This window comes from Macrotis lagotis, chromosome 5 (assembly GCF_037893015.1).
Source record: "Macrotis lagotis isolate mMagLag1 chromosome 5, bilby.v1.9.chrom.fasta, whole genome shotgun sequence".
Lineage (NCBI taxonomy): Eukaryota > Metazoa > Chordata > Mammalia > Peramelemorphia > Peramelidae > Macrotis > Macrotis lagotis.
The window spans coordinates 98,478,152-98,493,894 of NC_133662.1; the positions used below are offsets into that span (position 1 = coordinate 98,478,152).

At 38.1% G+C, this 15,743-nt stretch overlaps 1 protein-coding gene across 2 annotated transcripts in view; it reads right to left on the reverse strand.

Annotated features, from left to right (window-relative positions):
* SIM1 (SIM bHLH transcription factor 1) overlaps positions 1-4,792 on the reverse strand; it is an 84,171-nt gene extending 79,379 nt beyond the window's left edge. The window contains exon 1 of one of the 2 annotated variants that reach the window (XM_074187237.1): positions 4,463-4,792. The gene's annotated coding sequence lies outside the window, so the exon portion shown is untranslated. Of the gene's footprint in view, positions 1-676; positions 1,199-4,462 lie in introns of those variants that run through there. The other variant, XM_074187236.1, reaches the window with a different exon arrangement.
* Between the last annotated feature and the right edge of the window lie 10,951 nt (positions 4,793-15,743).

Sequence of the window (15,743 nt, forward strand, 5' to 3'; positions counted from 1 at the left end):
AGTTTCCGCGGTTTCTGTTTGTTTTTAAAGATCTGGAGAAAGCGGCTAGCTTAACTGAGCGTTCCGCAGCACAACACTCGCACATTGCTCCTCTCGCTAGCAGCTACTCAGTTCCTCCGGTCGTGTGAACCTGATCAAACTACAAATAACTCATGTTCAAATAAATAAATTCTGTTACCCTGCTCTCGCCTCTTATGCCCTCTCCCCCCCCAGTCCCAAGACAGATGAACCATCACCCTCAACGTCAGAACAGCAGGTCTCCGAACTGGACTAAATGTGCCAGTAAGACAGTGTAGAAATTCCCCTAAACAGTGACACACTGGCTAAATCTCAGCACATTTTGAATGTACCCATGTCGGTCCCGGTTTTCTGTCATGAGAGCTAGGAACTGGTTTCTAAGACACTGAGTGACATAGACTGTTAATTGATTTAAACTTTAAGGCAAACGGGACCCAGTGCGTTCTCTTCTTTCTCAGGAGTAAAGGCAAAAAGACAACACAAATAACAGGTTGGTCCCTCAGCACCAGCCCCCTCCTCCCCCATAATTTTAAAGGTCATAGACCATTTTAAAGCTCATCCAACGAGGTGTCTATCTTAATCTTTCTAGCCCAAGGTAAACAGTCTATAAAGGAGCCCACCGTAACATTGGGGGGATAAGTCTTCTGCTTCCACCTACCTTCAGTCCCCGAAGTCTGCAGTAGGTAAGGAGCCCATCTCTTAATCGAAACCATTACTACCATCCACTTAGAGAAACTTGCCCTCTTCTCTGCTACTCACAGGCAGAGAGGGTTTCTGCTTCCTTTATATTAGGTATTAGGTCTGGGGGTTTGGTTTTCTTTTTTTAGGGAGATGCGTGGGAGAAGGGGACTTAGAAGATATTATAGGTTCTGATTCGGGCCTTAGAATCTTCTTTGGTAATTGTCATGAAGTTGCAGTTTTGCTTAATTGAAAGCAAAAATATACCCCAAATAACTTCTTTATAGCTTAAAGGGTTTTAGCCTCAACTTCACTCCTAGTCTCCCTGTCTCCAGCCCTCCCTTAATGCCACTCACAGGGCCCCCTTTCTTCCTATTGGTCCGAAGCGACTCCAAAGCCAGATACTCATTGGCCGGATGGCTGAGTGACGCTAGCACGTCCCCAGCTACCCTCCCCTTTCTCAGTCCCCCTCCTCTTTCGGGGGGCAGCGTCCGCCCTCTGACCCGCGTGGCCGCCAGGGCTCCTAATGCGATCCGAGCTCTGGGGGCGGGCGAGCACAGGGGATCCCGGGATTTGCTGGCCGGACCCGGACCCTCCAAGCCGCTGCTCCAGCTCTCGGGCCCCTTGGTCTGCTGTGGCCCGGGCGGTGCTCCGGCCTGCCTGGTCTTCAGCCTGTAGCCTTCTCTGGGCAAGGGGCGGAGCGGGTGTGCAGATAGCAGCTAGGGTGGGGGTGGGGGAGGAAAGTTGTCGGTGCTTCTGGCCTCCCACCTCTCAGATCTCCTTCGTGCAGTTAGTGGAGGTGGCCGAACCTGCGGCCAGACAAGGAGGCCTAGCCCTTGGGGAAGTCCCCGAGGCGGTCCAGTAGCACTGGCAGCTTCTGGGGTGCAAGGTGCATGGGCGGGCCGTCAAGTTCTAACAGTAGCAGCAGCAGGCGGCAATAAGCCGGCAAGCTGCGAGGGTCACACTTCCCCAGCCGAAGACGCAAAGTTGCCAGGAACAGCCTGGGAACAGAAGCCAGTTGAGAACAGGGGAGGGGGTGAGTGTGCATGGACTGGAGAGGGGGAGGGGGGACGCTGCCGTAGTTAATGCCATTAACTTATTACCGGGTAGAGCGGTTAGTCTTTAAAACTAGGATTACATGCTTCTGTGTGTTTGTGTGTGTGTGTGTTGCTTACTCCTTCGCTGCCCTCCACCTCCACGCACGTTCCACCACCACCTGAAGGTATTCCTCGTGAAATGTGAGCTGTGGCTTTTCTGATCGCCTCAAGAAGACCTTGCTGTTCTCTGACGGTTCTGACAGACGGGCTGGGCCAGCCCTGAGAACCAGGAACCTGGGCGACTGAGTGTTTTCCCGCGTTTCCTTGAAGGGTGCAAAGCTACAGCCTTCCACGCTAAAGGAGGGATATTTAATATCTCTCCTAAATTTAGTCCCAAATGAGGGTACATCCGTGCATATGAGTCAGGTTTCTTGTTTTATTTTTCGTGGTTAGGGGTAGAGGTAGAGAGGGTTTAAGTTCAACTTTCCTTACTAGGAGCTTTGGGGGAAGGAGCAAGGAGGATTATGATCCAGGCCAAAATAAATAATACATTGTTTTAATGGTGAAATAACCCCAACAACCCACGATGCTAATCACAGTCGCTCATTCATACATAGTATGGAAAGAGACACCCTTTGGGGGAACGATTAAAAAATCCCTATTTTTGCAAGGAATTTTTTTCCATAAAAAGGGGGGCTGTCTCTACACAATGGCACCGAGAATGAATAACCTTGCTTCAAACTTTTCTAGCAAGTATTTGCACGGGTCTTATAACGCAACTACGGATGCTGCAACAGTTTATATTTTAAAACACCCAGTTTACTTCTACCACTATCACAAGAGGAAACAGTGGACAGTACGGAAAATGTTTATAATACTAGAAATCAATTAGTACTGCGGGCAAATGACTTCCAGACTGATGCGTCAATTCCTAAATAGCCTCTCGATTTACTGTTGCCTTGTGCCTGGGTTGGGCCAAGCTATTGCTGCTTCAGGTGTATGAAAGGCAATTCATTCACAATACTGTAGGTGAAGGTGAGAAAAACAACTACAAACATCAAATACCCCTTGGTTTATAACGGGAACTGCTTCGGGAAAAACAAATACATCAGGGAAGAATGCCTGACATTTTACCAATATTCTGAAAAACTTTAAAAGTGTTTGCTCAGAAATATCGACATCTGCCACCTCGTTGCCATCCTACGGCAGAAAACTCTTGGAATGATAGGGCGTCTCTTGGAGGGTATTTACACATCTGGGCAACATCTGGGCAGAAAAAGAATGAACGCTGTCCAGGACATACAACCATCGGCGCCGAGGAAAATGGTTGATTGTTTTTCAATTTTGGGTAAAGAAAAAAGAAATCAAACATAGAGATTTTGTGAAAGATTCACTTTAGATATCAAATCAATGAATTCTTGATCAGGAAAGAAAGTAGCAAAGAAAAAAAAAGGGATGGAAGGAAAAAGGAAAAGGAGGGGGAAAGAGGAAGGAATATAGAGATTATAGTAATTCACAGATTACTTCTTGGGTTGAGAAGAATTCAAGCGACCAAATACTTTCAACAGAAGCTTGCTTTTCTTCTTTCTTTTGGAAGAAAACAACTCACTTGTTTTACACTTGACCCCCAAAGTCCAAACTTTAAGAGACGAAATCAGACCTGATTTCATTTTAATGGGGGCTGGAGAGGAAAGGAGAGAATTGTAAAGGAACCTTCCATAATCAACAAAGTAACTCCCTCAGCGAAGCAGCGGGGTGAAAAAGGAGCAGCCGCGTGAAGAACAATTACCACGTATCCAGTTTTTTCAGTAACACCAATCCAGATGGGAACCGTGAGAGGTTAGTGTGTGTATTCTAACCTCAAATGTTTTCTAAAGAGATTGCAGACATGTCATCCGTTGCTTTAAAATAACAAACTCCAAACTTCAAAACGACTTCTTGGCTTCCGCTCCTTTTCTATGGTATATAATGCCAATCTGTGTTAGTGACTGTATGAAGTCTTATCAGTGCCCCGACTACCTGATGTAAGGTATATTTGACCCACCAGAAATTCAATATCTAGTCCTCTGTAGCAAGGTGGACAAAATTAGTATGTAAGTCTTCGAATCAATTCAAAGGCCGACGTCATGGTGGGCTAAGCAGGGCTGTTCTAGAGTCCCAATGAAGCTCATTTGTCCAAGAATGGAGTGGATTATTTTGTTTAATAAACAAAGTGAATGCACAGTCATGAGAGTTGGGTACCACGATAAATCCCAAGCATACAATGGTTCGGAACTGAGTTTGCCAAAGAGGGCAAATTAGCAGCGAGAAATAACACCTGTTATTCTAATCTTTGAACCTCAGCAAAGGAATACGATGCAGAGAGAGAGAGAGAGAGAGAGAGAGAGAGAGAGAGAGAGAGAGAGAGAGTTGAGAGAGTCCTTTTGGTTACCCTCACTCTCGCCCCGCCCTCCTCCGACACCCAGAAGCATCGACTCCTGAACATTCGTGCACACGCACGCAAAACAGTCGTGCACAAAAAGACACACGCATTTATTCTTCGTCTCTGAAGTTTCTCACGGTTAAAGTGGCAATAAATAAATAAAATCCTGCAGAAAAGCTAGCCCTTCATACATGCACGCATTCACACACACACACGCACAGAAACAAACAAACACGAGATGAGGAGTTACTGCTCGTCATTTAAGCTATACAGCAGCAATATTCCAAGATCACCTGGATCCACTCACCTTTAAAACTGCAAACATTTCAGTATCCGTAAAAAGAAAGTGAATTGCAGCCACAGCTCACCCACATGTGATCAGAGAATTTTTACATTTGATTTCATAAAATAAGAAAAATCTAAAGACATTTCCGGAGACTTCATCAGGCAGGAACTCCAGGACTTCTTGACATATATGGCTTCTCCAAAGCCCAGGCATGCAAAGATCAGGGGGAATGCCCTCTCAAGACACAGGAGGGCAATACCTGCCAGTCTCCTCGGAAAAACTAAACTAGAATCGTAAAAGAGCCTTTTAGCTCATTATCCTGTCCTCTATGGGACAGCTCCCTGGTTTGCCATTTAGTCTGAGGCTTATTTCTTTCAAAGGAAAGTGTGGAAAAAGTAAGGGAAGGGTGGGGTGGAGAGAGGTAGTGGTAGGGCGGAGTTGAGAAAGGCAATTTAAAACCACTCTCCCCCTTCCTTCTATAATCAATTCAGGCTTGTAATCTTTATTTCTGTATTTCTCCTAAAGAGATTTACGATCCTGCAGCCCGCTTTGTTGCCTCTTCAGAATGATTGCACTGCTAAAAAACACAGCCAGACTTCCACTTAATTACAATGTTGCCCAACGTAGTGAGATGCACGCTCCGCCAGGAGCTAGGGAACTCTCTTCTACAGGTTTAGAGACTGGCCCTTTTCATGCCCCAAGGCCGGCAGAAAATGCTAGATCCCCTTACGGCCACTTAATTTAGGAACGCAGTGGGATAGTTGGGGTGAGTGAATGTGTGTGTGTGTGTGGGGGGGGGAGATACAGACTTTTTCTAAGCTTTTCAGTTAGAGCTCAAATGCACTCCCTCACTGGGGCCAAGAGTTTGTCACACCTCAGAATCCTCAGCTCTCCAAGCCTAACCTGTCTGGATCTATGCAAGCAAGCTAAGAGTAAAGGGATTCTTCAGAGTTTGGGTTTTAAGTAGAAATTTGAATTTTAAGTAGATCCTGATCCCAGGGTCAGTGGGAACTTCCTAATGGGAAAAAAAAAAGAAACTAAATTGTTCAGGAGACACTTGGAAAATCCTGCCGTTATCCAGAATGTACATTGCATCCTTCACTGTAGTATAACAAACACTAATATGGCTTTTAAAAAAATAGAAATAGGATGGCAAATCCTGTAGGTTAGATCAGGCAGGCCCAGGATACAATTATGGTAACCAGATTTCAAACATTACACTATGACTGCTGTAATCTGCCTGTTACTTTAAGGTCCCCCAAACCTAATAACCTGTCTAATAGTAGTTCTCCAAAGTGACCAAATGTTTCTCATTTTGGTGATCCAGTTTGCCCAACATTTTAAAAACAAGAAAGAGCTTGACTGCTTTCTCTTTTTTGAGACAGGAATAACAAAAACATCTTGCATTTCTTACGAGCAGAAACTTAGATGCTCTTTAACAGTCACAGTGAAGAGTAGCTTCATTAAGTTTGTCTTGCCTATAGGATTGGTATGTTACAGTGGTAAGAGTATTGATACCTAATAACTGTGGACTAAGGTCAATTACTCAATTTCTCTGGGTTTCAGTTTCTTCTAGTGAAAGAAAAGCCTGATGAGTGCAATCTCTTCTGTCTCTTTTTCCAATGAGCTTATGTTCCCAGCTACTTCATAAACTTCCTGTCTTTTTACTATATGGAATGTATAAAGGGAAAAAAATCCACTCTCTCCTCCCCAGAACCGAGATAATCAAGGAAGTCTTGGAAGAAGTATCATTTGAGCTGGGTCTTGAATGAATGGATAGTATTTGGGTAGGAGATGATCGGGATGGCAATCAGATTTGAGGGAACTAAAAGATGAAAGACAGGTTGGAAAGCCCCTGTTGTATTTTGTGCTGGTAAGTGTTTGCTCTATGATCTTTAATCAGACCTTATAAATGTGAAGGACACATTTATGATTAACCAAGATCCTAAAATCTAACACTGCCACATAAGTATTTGTGTGGGGCATTATGAAGGTAGAAATGCATAGACACTGATATGTGTGTGTGTTTCTAAAGAAAAACAACAGAACTATTTCCTATAAAAATAACTTTATTTTGCTACTCTTCTACCCTTAGACCAGCCCCAAATCAGTTCTATTTGTTACCTCTCCAAAATCTCTGACTGGGGGATTGGAGAACAGATTCCTGAATGGAAGTTGAACACTAGATAGTCATCTGAGACACTTTATAATGCTGAGAATCCATGATTCCCTAGTCTAAAGTAAGGTGGACTAGTTCAGGTAAAGGAAAGGACAATTAGAGCTGTTTAATTCAAGAAATAGATTTATCTAGACATTGAGATAATCCTTAAACTGTATATGTATCTCTCACTTTCAGACACACACACACACACACACACACACACATAATTGTATGAAAGTTGAAACATCAGGTGGAAAATACATATTTAGTAAATCCTTCTTAAAAATTCTCTTGAATTTGATAGTGACATCACAACATATATTCTCAGTGAATTATTTATTATTCCATTAGGGCACTGAAGTCTCAGACATTTGAAATTTTCTGAAAATATCTTATTCCAGAAGGAAATGTCTTATACTAGCAAAAAGTGCTGCCCATTGAAATATTATCTTCCTATAAATTCACATATAAATATACCCATATATACTCATCATCTATATGAATATAAATCAATGTTATTTTCATTGTTTTAATTATCATACGTAAATCTTAATGTTGCTTCATATAATAACTCTACATATTTTCCAACCACTGTTCAAACTTCCAGATAACCCCAGCTGATCACTATGACTGGAAAATAATAAAATTGTGCACCAGTTTTTTTATGGTTGCATGTAGATTCTAATCTTTAAAAAGAATTCAATAAATAAAGAATTAGTAGAAATTTGACAAATTTCTACTCCTGAAAGGGGAGAAGTTCCTTGGCGCATACTTTGGGTGCCTCCAGGTGGACACAGTCCCCCACTGCATATGTACTTCGTATGACCTTTCTTGCCGGGATACCCAATAAGTCTTGAACATGTTTTTTTTAAAGGTCAGAACCTGTTATTTTCTTGTAAAGGCAGATCCCAGAATGGAAACTCCCTCCATCTATGCTGACTAACAAGGTGTGGGTAATTGAAAAGCCTGGCTGTGTAAAGTTGCAATGTGAACTTAAATTACTTGCCCGTGTCACATTGCTAGTTATGTGTTGGTAACATTTGAATTCAGATCTTCCTAATGACTCTAAGTTCAGCCTTTTATCCACTACCACAAACTGTCATCTGTACCTCTAGAACAGTTAAGAGAAACAAGGCAGAGGAAGATAATGTAAAGTTATTAAGGGCTTTGAATCTTGTCAATTAAGGGTCAAAAGAAAGAAAGGCCTTAGGATGTTCTAGTCTAAGATGTCAGACCAGAAGAAATCTAAGACCCTCTTCAACTGAATCTCTTTTTCTCTCTTTCTGGGTCTCATTTTCCTTCACCCTCTCCCCAGTCCAAAAAAAAGAAAAAAGAAAGAAACCAAAGATCACAAGACCCTTTGTATATTATAATCACAACCTGGAGATGGATTGACTGAACTTAATGAAACTCTCATTCATCTCCTACTTAAAGTCTTTTTCAGATTAGAGGCTCTTCCTAGGCTTTCTCTCCACTGCCATACCCTTCAAAAACCGAGGTTAAACCGCATGTCATCATGATGACATATTAGGAGAAGACTTCAATGGAGCCTATCCAACTAGCCGCACATTTACCCCATTAATTCTTAAATAACTCTTACTAATTATAGCCCAATCGTGATCTAACATTTATTGTCATTCTGGCTGCGAAATTAACCAGGTATAAACTGGGTAGAACTTTCCATGAACTAGGTTCAATATGTTCTTGTTATTCTGTGCATCCAGAGTTAAACCATAACAAATTCCTCCCCTCCAGGCTGGATCAGTAGTCAAAAGTTAACAAGATGAAAGCAAATAAGGACAAGCAATATCTACAATTGTATTTAAAAAAAAAAAACAACTAACTGCACAAGAGCTCGGGTGGATGTTTCCATCCTCCACAAAGACGCCAAAGTAATCTTCCTAAATCTCAGATCTAATCATCTCATCCCCCCTACTCAATTAAATCCAATGACTCTCTATTACTTTTAGGATTAAATATAAATTACTCTATTTGGCATTTAGAGCTCTTCACATAGAATATTATTATGCCATAAGAAGTGATGAGCATGTAATTGGAAAATTAAAAAAATATTTACAAAATAATAAGCAGGATGATTTCAGAAAAACCTGGAAAGGTTTAAATGCATTGATGCAAGGTGAAGTACACAGAACCAGGAGTACATTATACAGGTTATCCAATATTGTATGATAATCAACTGTAATGACTTAGTTATTCTCAGCAATGCAGTTACCCAAGACAATTCTGAAGGACTTAAAATGAAAAAACACTATACACCTCCAAAGAAAGAACTGATGGACTCTAAATGCAGATTAAAGCATAACATTTAAACTTTATTTTTCCTTGTTTTTTTTTCTTGATCTTTTTTAAGGCACATGGAAATATGTTTTGCATGATTGTACGTATACAATCTAAATCAAATTGCTTACTTTCTCAATAGGAGGAGGAGAGAGGAAGAGAATCTGAAACTCAAACTTTAAAAAAAATATTTTTAATTAATTGGAAAAAAAACAAAAAAATTAAAAATAAACAAAACTCTTCCCAACCTGGTTTCTTTCTATCTTCCCAGTTTTCTTCCATATGACCCCTTTCCATGATAGCCATAATCCAGCTATAGTGGTTGTTCAGTCATTTTTCAGTGCTTTTCTATTAGTTGTACCTCATGCTCCCTCTTTACCTCAGACTCCCAGAATAACAATAGCTAAAATCCATATAGCATTTATACTGTGCTAAGCAATTTACAATTAGTATCTCATTTGCTTCTCATAATAACCCTAGGAGTTGGCTGCTTTTTTTAACTGAAATTTTATTTTATTTTTCCAATTACATGATAGTGGTAGTTTTTCAGCATTCATTCATTCATTCATTTACAAATTTATATGTTACACATTTTTTCTACCACCCTTCCTTCCCTCCCCCTCCCCATGGCAGCAAACAGTCTGATAAAAGTTGTACATATATATGTACATATATATATATATATATACATATATATGTATATATTTGTGTTTAACATTTTCATATTAGTCATTTTGTGAAAGATAAATTAGAACTAAAGGTAAAGGGGGGGGGACCATGAGAAAGGAAGAAAAACATGAGAAGTTTTTAAAAAGTGAACATCTGAACATTCCGATTCTTTGGTGTTTTTTCCCTCTGGATGTGGATGGCATTGTCCAGGGCAGGTCTCTCTTGGTTATTTTGATCTCTGAACTGCTGAGAGGAATTGCATTGGGTGCTACTTTTTTCCTTCATTTTTTTTCTTTAATATTTATTCTCATTTTGTACAAATAATGTTCTTTTTACATTAATAAAATATTCTTATTTAAGAGTAAATGAAATACCCCCCATAAATATATCCCCATTTTCTAGACCCATAAACTGAAACCAAAAAAGAAAAGGTGACTTGCCCAGGATCACAAGCTAGTGAATGTCTTTGAACACATCTCTCTTTGACTCCAAGCATAGTGCTCTATCTCCTAAGTCATCTAACTGTCCCTGAATTTCTGTCTTTCTTCAAGATTCAGTTTCAAGTAGCCTTGCATGAGATGTCAGTTTGCCCCTAGATGCTAATAACAAACCCTCTATCTTTACCTTTAACCCTTTTTGTATGTATTTTTAACAAGTTTATTTTATTTTACTTAAAAAATTATTTTTTATATTTTATATTATTTTTCCAATTACATGCAAAGGTAGTTTTCAACATTCATCCATTTACAAATTTATGAGTTCCACATTTTTCTACCACCCTTTCTTCTCTCCCTCCTCCCCATGGCAAGAAACAATCTGGCAAAAGTTATGTTTTGTATGTGCCTTAAATTTGCCTATTTATGTACAATTTTTCCCTCCCATTAAAATATAAACTCCTTGAGGGCAAAAATATTTTTTTCTTTATATCCTCCAGGGCTTAATGCAGAATGATAGTATATAATAATCAATTAATAAGTGTTTGTTGATGGATTGGTTGAAAGAATGTTGGTGAATTTTCTTTCGTTTCTCCCTCCACTTTTCCCACCAAAGACACACACACACACACACACACACACACAAACAGTGTCATTGTTTTCTGGCTGTGTCTACTAGAGAGGAACAATGTCTCAAAACTCTTAATATAGTTTCAAATTATTAAATCTAGGCAGAGGGGACAGCATATTATAGCCCTGGCTAGTAGGTTCCATTTAGGAAATGGAAAAACAATGTAACAATTTTAGAACTGAAAGGAATCCTGGAAATCATAATTGTGATATAGTAGATAGAGCATTAGACTCGAAGTCAGGAATTCTAACATAAAAGTTCCAATCTCACCTTAGACATTTGTTATCTTTGTGACTTTGGGCAAGTCATTTACCATCTCTCAACCTCAGTTCTTTCACCTACAAAATGAGAGCATTAATCTTGATGGCTTCTAAGATTCTTACCAGCTCTAAATCTATGTTACTGTCTTGCATTAAAACCAGAATGATAATGCATGCCTCTCAAGCACTAATCATTTCTGTGGCACATTGATTTGCAAAGCACTTTATATGCATTATCTCATTTAATTCTCCCAACAAAGCTGTGAGGTAAGTACTACAGGTATTATTATCTCTAACTGATAGTTAAAGAGCCTGAGTCATGGAAAAATTGATTGGCTTGTCCATGATCATACATTTTGTGTTAGAGATGAAAATCAAATCTAGCTCTCTCCAGACTCAAGTCTAGCTTTTCTTCTTAACCATGTTGCTTCTTGAGGTGGAACTGAACTTCACTTATCAGATTCTCCATATATGAGATCTTTATCTCTGTATGTTCAAACTTGAATAAATGAGAAATTGGCTGGTGGGGGAGAAGAGGTAAGAAATAACAACAGTATTACCTAAATGGCCTTATCCATGACTTAAGTGTCCCCATGGGATTCAGGACTATCTGTTTTCCAAATTGCAGATGAAAATTTCTCCCATGTTTCCTAATAGGCATACTTATAAAACTTGAGAATGGAGGCCCCTCAGTAACATAGTCTCATAGGGATTCAGGAACATTAAGACAAAGCCTTAGAATAGCTACAAAGCCTTTTAAAGAAAAAGACAATGGTGAATTGAAATGACATTGATCATATCTTTCAATAAATATGCATCAAATGAATACTATGGTTAGGGCACTAAATATAGAATATTTGGCACCTTCTATATCTTTTATGTTACCCTCATGATAATAGGGAGTTCACAATTTAATTACTTGGCAAAGTATTTTCTTTCAGGATTTGTTGTAATGGTTCCAGCAGTCCAGGGCATTATTTATTGATTTCAATTAGCGTTTGTCTGATCCAGTTTTAAGATTTTTCTGACTTTTTCAGTTCCCCTAACCTTTAACTTGGGTTTTACTAAAAAAAAAAATTATGTATGAGTATTGGTGGAGTAGGCTTAGAGTTGGGGGTGGGGGAAGTATAAATAGAATATAAATGCTTTGAGAATAGGATTTCTTTCCCCTTTTTTCTTTTTCTTTTTCTTTCTTTTCTTTTCTTTTTTTTTTTTTTTAACAAAGTCCACATTCTTAGTCTCTAGCTAAATTAAATTTCTAGTGGAGTTGAATGAAGATGAAGGAAAATTTTTAGAGTTCAAAGGAATTCTGTTCTTGGAGCAATAACATCAACTGCAAGGTGTGATGGGAGACCCATTTTCAGGATTCCTTCTTTCTTCAAAGAAAACTGGAGAGCTCCCTTGAGCTTTTTGTGTCCATTTCTTCCCACAACTGGAAGACCAAAAAGTATCAAGGAAGAGTAGAAAGGGAACTTGCTTGAGAATAAGGAGATCCATGATTGTTTCCACTACCACTAATTATCTGTGTTGTATAAATGGATGTCTTTTCAGGCTTCAGTTTCCTCAGTTGTAAATTGAAATTTTTGGTCTACAAGATAATCTTAAAGATCCTAGTTCTGAAACATTTTGTCAGTATCACCCATTTGCCGATCAGTGCTATTTGTGAAGATTATTTTGAGATCAGCCTGCAGACAGACATGTTATGAGGGGGAAAAGATCGTTTATTATGTATGCCTTTGAGGAGCTTTAGAAACACTCACATTTTTAACCCTTCATTCACCACCAGATAAACAGAAGTCCATGTGAACATTCCATATAGCTACACATCCATGAGCCAGACAATCAAACTCTATTTTTGGACACTGAATAACATGTCACACCAATTTCATGAGGATGAGTCAGAAGAGGCAGCTTCTTGAGACCTTATTGGACTTTTCTTCTCCAGTTACTTCTGTCCCCAACAAAATGCCAGAATCTGGTGAGATTACTCCTAAATAGTCACCCATAAGTTGGTGAAGAAACTAAATGATATTGGCTACCACTTTGATATCTACAAAAGTAGGATCAGTGAAAGATCAGTTTTAAAAAACACAGAAATTTCTTACTTTCACTCTTCTTAGAACAACATGTCTAGATTCACTACAGGTTAAAAATAATGTAATTAATCTTTTAAGAGAACTGAATTACATCATTTTAAAAATAGGATGAAATTCTAATTTCTACAATGCAAATATTTCATGTAACTATCTCATGATAATAATAATAATCATAGTTCATATTATATAATTTCTGCTTTGTTGTATTTTATTTATTTATATGTTATAATGTATTAATTAATCCATAACACATTGTTATAATTTTAACATGCAAAATACACTCTTATATATGATTTATAATATATTTATAAAACATTAATTAATCTCTATTTTGTTTTATCTATTTTATAAGTTATAAATTATATTTTAATATGTTCTGTTCATACTAAGAAGTATTCTGGGTGCATATTGACCCAGGCTGCATGTTTTGCTAAGGTATTGAGGCTGTAGTCAATCTGGGTTAGAATCGAGTCTGAAAAGGCAGGACCCATTTTAAAAAATGTTTAATTTGAATTATTTTTATTTTCTCCATTACTTCCTAAGTTTAGAAAATCAACAAACAATAGATCAAGTACAGTATTTGCAAGTTTCTATGTATAACTTATTTATTCACTCTAAAATTTAACATTTGGCTCTAGCAGGTTTGAGCTGGCCCCAGCACATCCCTGGATGAAATCCTAGTTTTGTAATTTGTTACTTTTGTAACCTCGGCCATGTCACTTCTCCTTTTGGGGACTCAGTTTCTTGTTTTATAAAATGAATTTAAAGGTTCATGGTGTCCTGAATTTGGAGGAGACAATTAAAATGACTTCATATTTTCATCCATCATAGGAATGTGGGATTTTTTTTAACTTTAGAAAAAATAATGTAGAGATTAACTAGAGCAAAAAATTCACTTGGAATAAATTGAATGTTGTAAGACTTCATAATATACCTACTATCTTTCCATTTCTGACTCTATTATATAAATATAATATGTTTACAATTTCTTAAATTCCATTTAGAGAGGGAAACCAGAAACCAAATTTCCTCTTATGAAATATGGTAGCAATATTTATAACAAAATTCAGTATAAGATTTTTTTCTTCCCAATGTGATTTGTGTGCTATAGAGAAAACCTAGGGCAAATGAACAACTGATCTGTAAATTAGTTAGTTTTACAGTGGTGCTTCCAGCACTAAGAAGTTAGAAGACTTGCCTAGGGTCACACACAACACATGTGATTAAGAATTAGGACTTGAATCAGGTTTTCTTGATTATGAGGCCATCTCTATTCACTGCACCATGTTGTCTGTATAACTATGCCAAGACATTATTAATGAGTCACATCCAAAGGAACTTCTGGTTTAATGAAGATCTGTTCTGCTCATTGGTAACTCACTGATTTTTTAATTTTTTTGAAATTCAGTTGACTTGAATTATCTCATGCTTCTGAAGTCTAGCAGTTAAATAAAACAGTTGGGTGTGCCATAGAAATATCTTTAAAACCCCAGAGCTGTAACTGGGAGTAGGAGTGGATAAGCAAGGCTGTGTCCTAGATTGCTAGAATTTAGATGTGTAAACATTTAAAACAATGGTTTAAGAGTTTAGACTTTTAAATTTTGTTATATTTATATTTTGATAGCATCATAAAAACAACTAAGATTAGCACCTAGTTAGTATGAGTAATTACTTAAAATAATTCTGCTTCTCCTCCATGATTCCAAGCCATGTTACAAGTAAACTCCTCCACGATCCATTCTTATAATGCTCTGCCTCCTACAACAGCTAGATCTGTGATATCTCCAACAGCAGTTTTGAAGTGTTTCAGCATCTCTCCCAAAAAGGACCAGTTTCCCAGGATTTCCATCTCCCCATTATGATATAGAACCCAGGTTGTCCTCTCCCAATCATCTGAATGTCTTTTTTATTACTTCCATAGGGCATTGTAGCATAACTGATAGGATTGTCCTTTAAGTCAAGAAGATCAAGAAGTCCTCCCTCTGAAGCAAGGTGTATGTGAATGTCACTTAATCCCTTGGCGCCCCAGGCAACTCTCTGAGTATATTTTACAGATGAAGAAATAATTCAAGGAAGATGAAGTGACCTTCCAAAGGCAGGAAGGTAACAAGTCAACAAGGAGCAGAACTAGAATTCCAGTACATGTCTTTTGATTCTAATTCTAGTGCTTTGTAAATCTTAAAGTACTTCAAGTTGGCTATTATCATCATCACCAAGTCCACCATCACCACCACCATCTTCATAGGTTCCTCATCCAAACTATTCCAAATAGAACTTTGGAATTGTGGAATTTCAGAATTTCATTCTAATATAAGAATTTTCAGTGTACTAAAATTCAATTCCCATTTAAAAAATTTCTAGTGAATTTATTAATTTAAATATTCCAGAAGGTAGGCTAAGTAAGAAATGTTACATGTACTGAAAACTAGTTCTTTTCAGCTGGGGTATAATTTATAAGACTATAATTGCTGAAGTGCATCAATAAAGGAGTTTCTCCAGAAGGAATTACCATCTTTTGGTATTTTGAAGCTATGATTTCATTGGTGTTGGGGATATAGTGAAGAAATTCTCTCTCTGAAAGTGAACAGTTGTTAAATTTTCAGCTTCATATACACTCATCTTTCATTTCTATTCTACCATGTTATGGAAATGTTTGTTTTATTTTTAAGTTCAGAATAAAATAAATAAAATTTTTTTTTAATTATTGACTGTTCCAAAGATTTCATGTTTAGAGAACTGTCTGGAAGGCACTG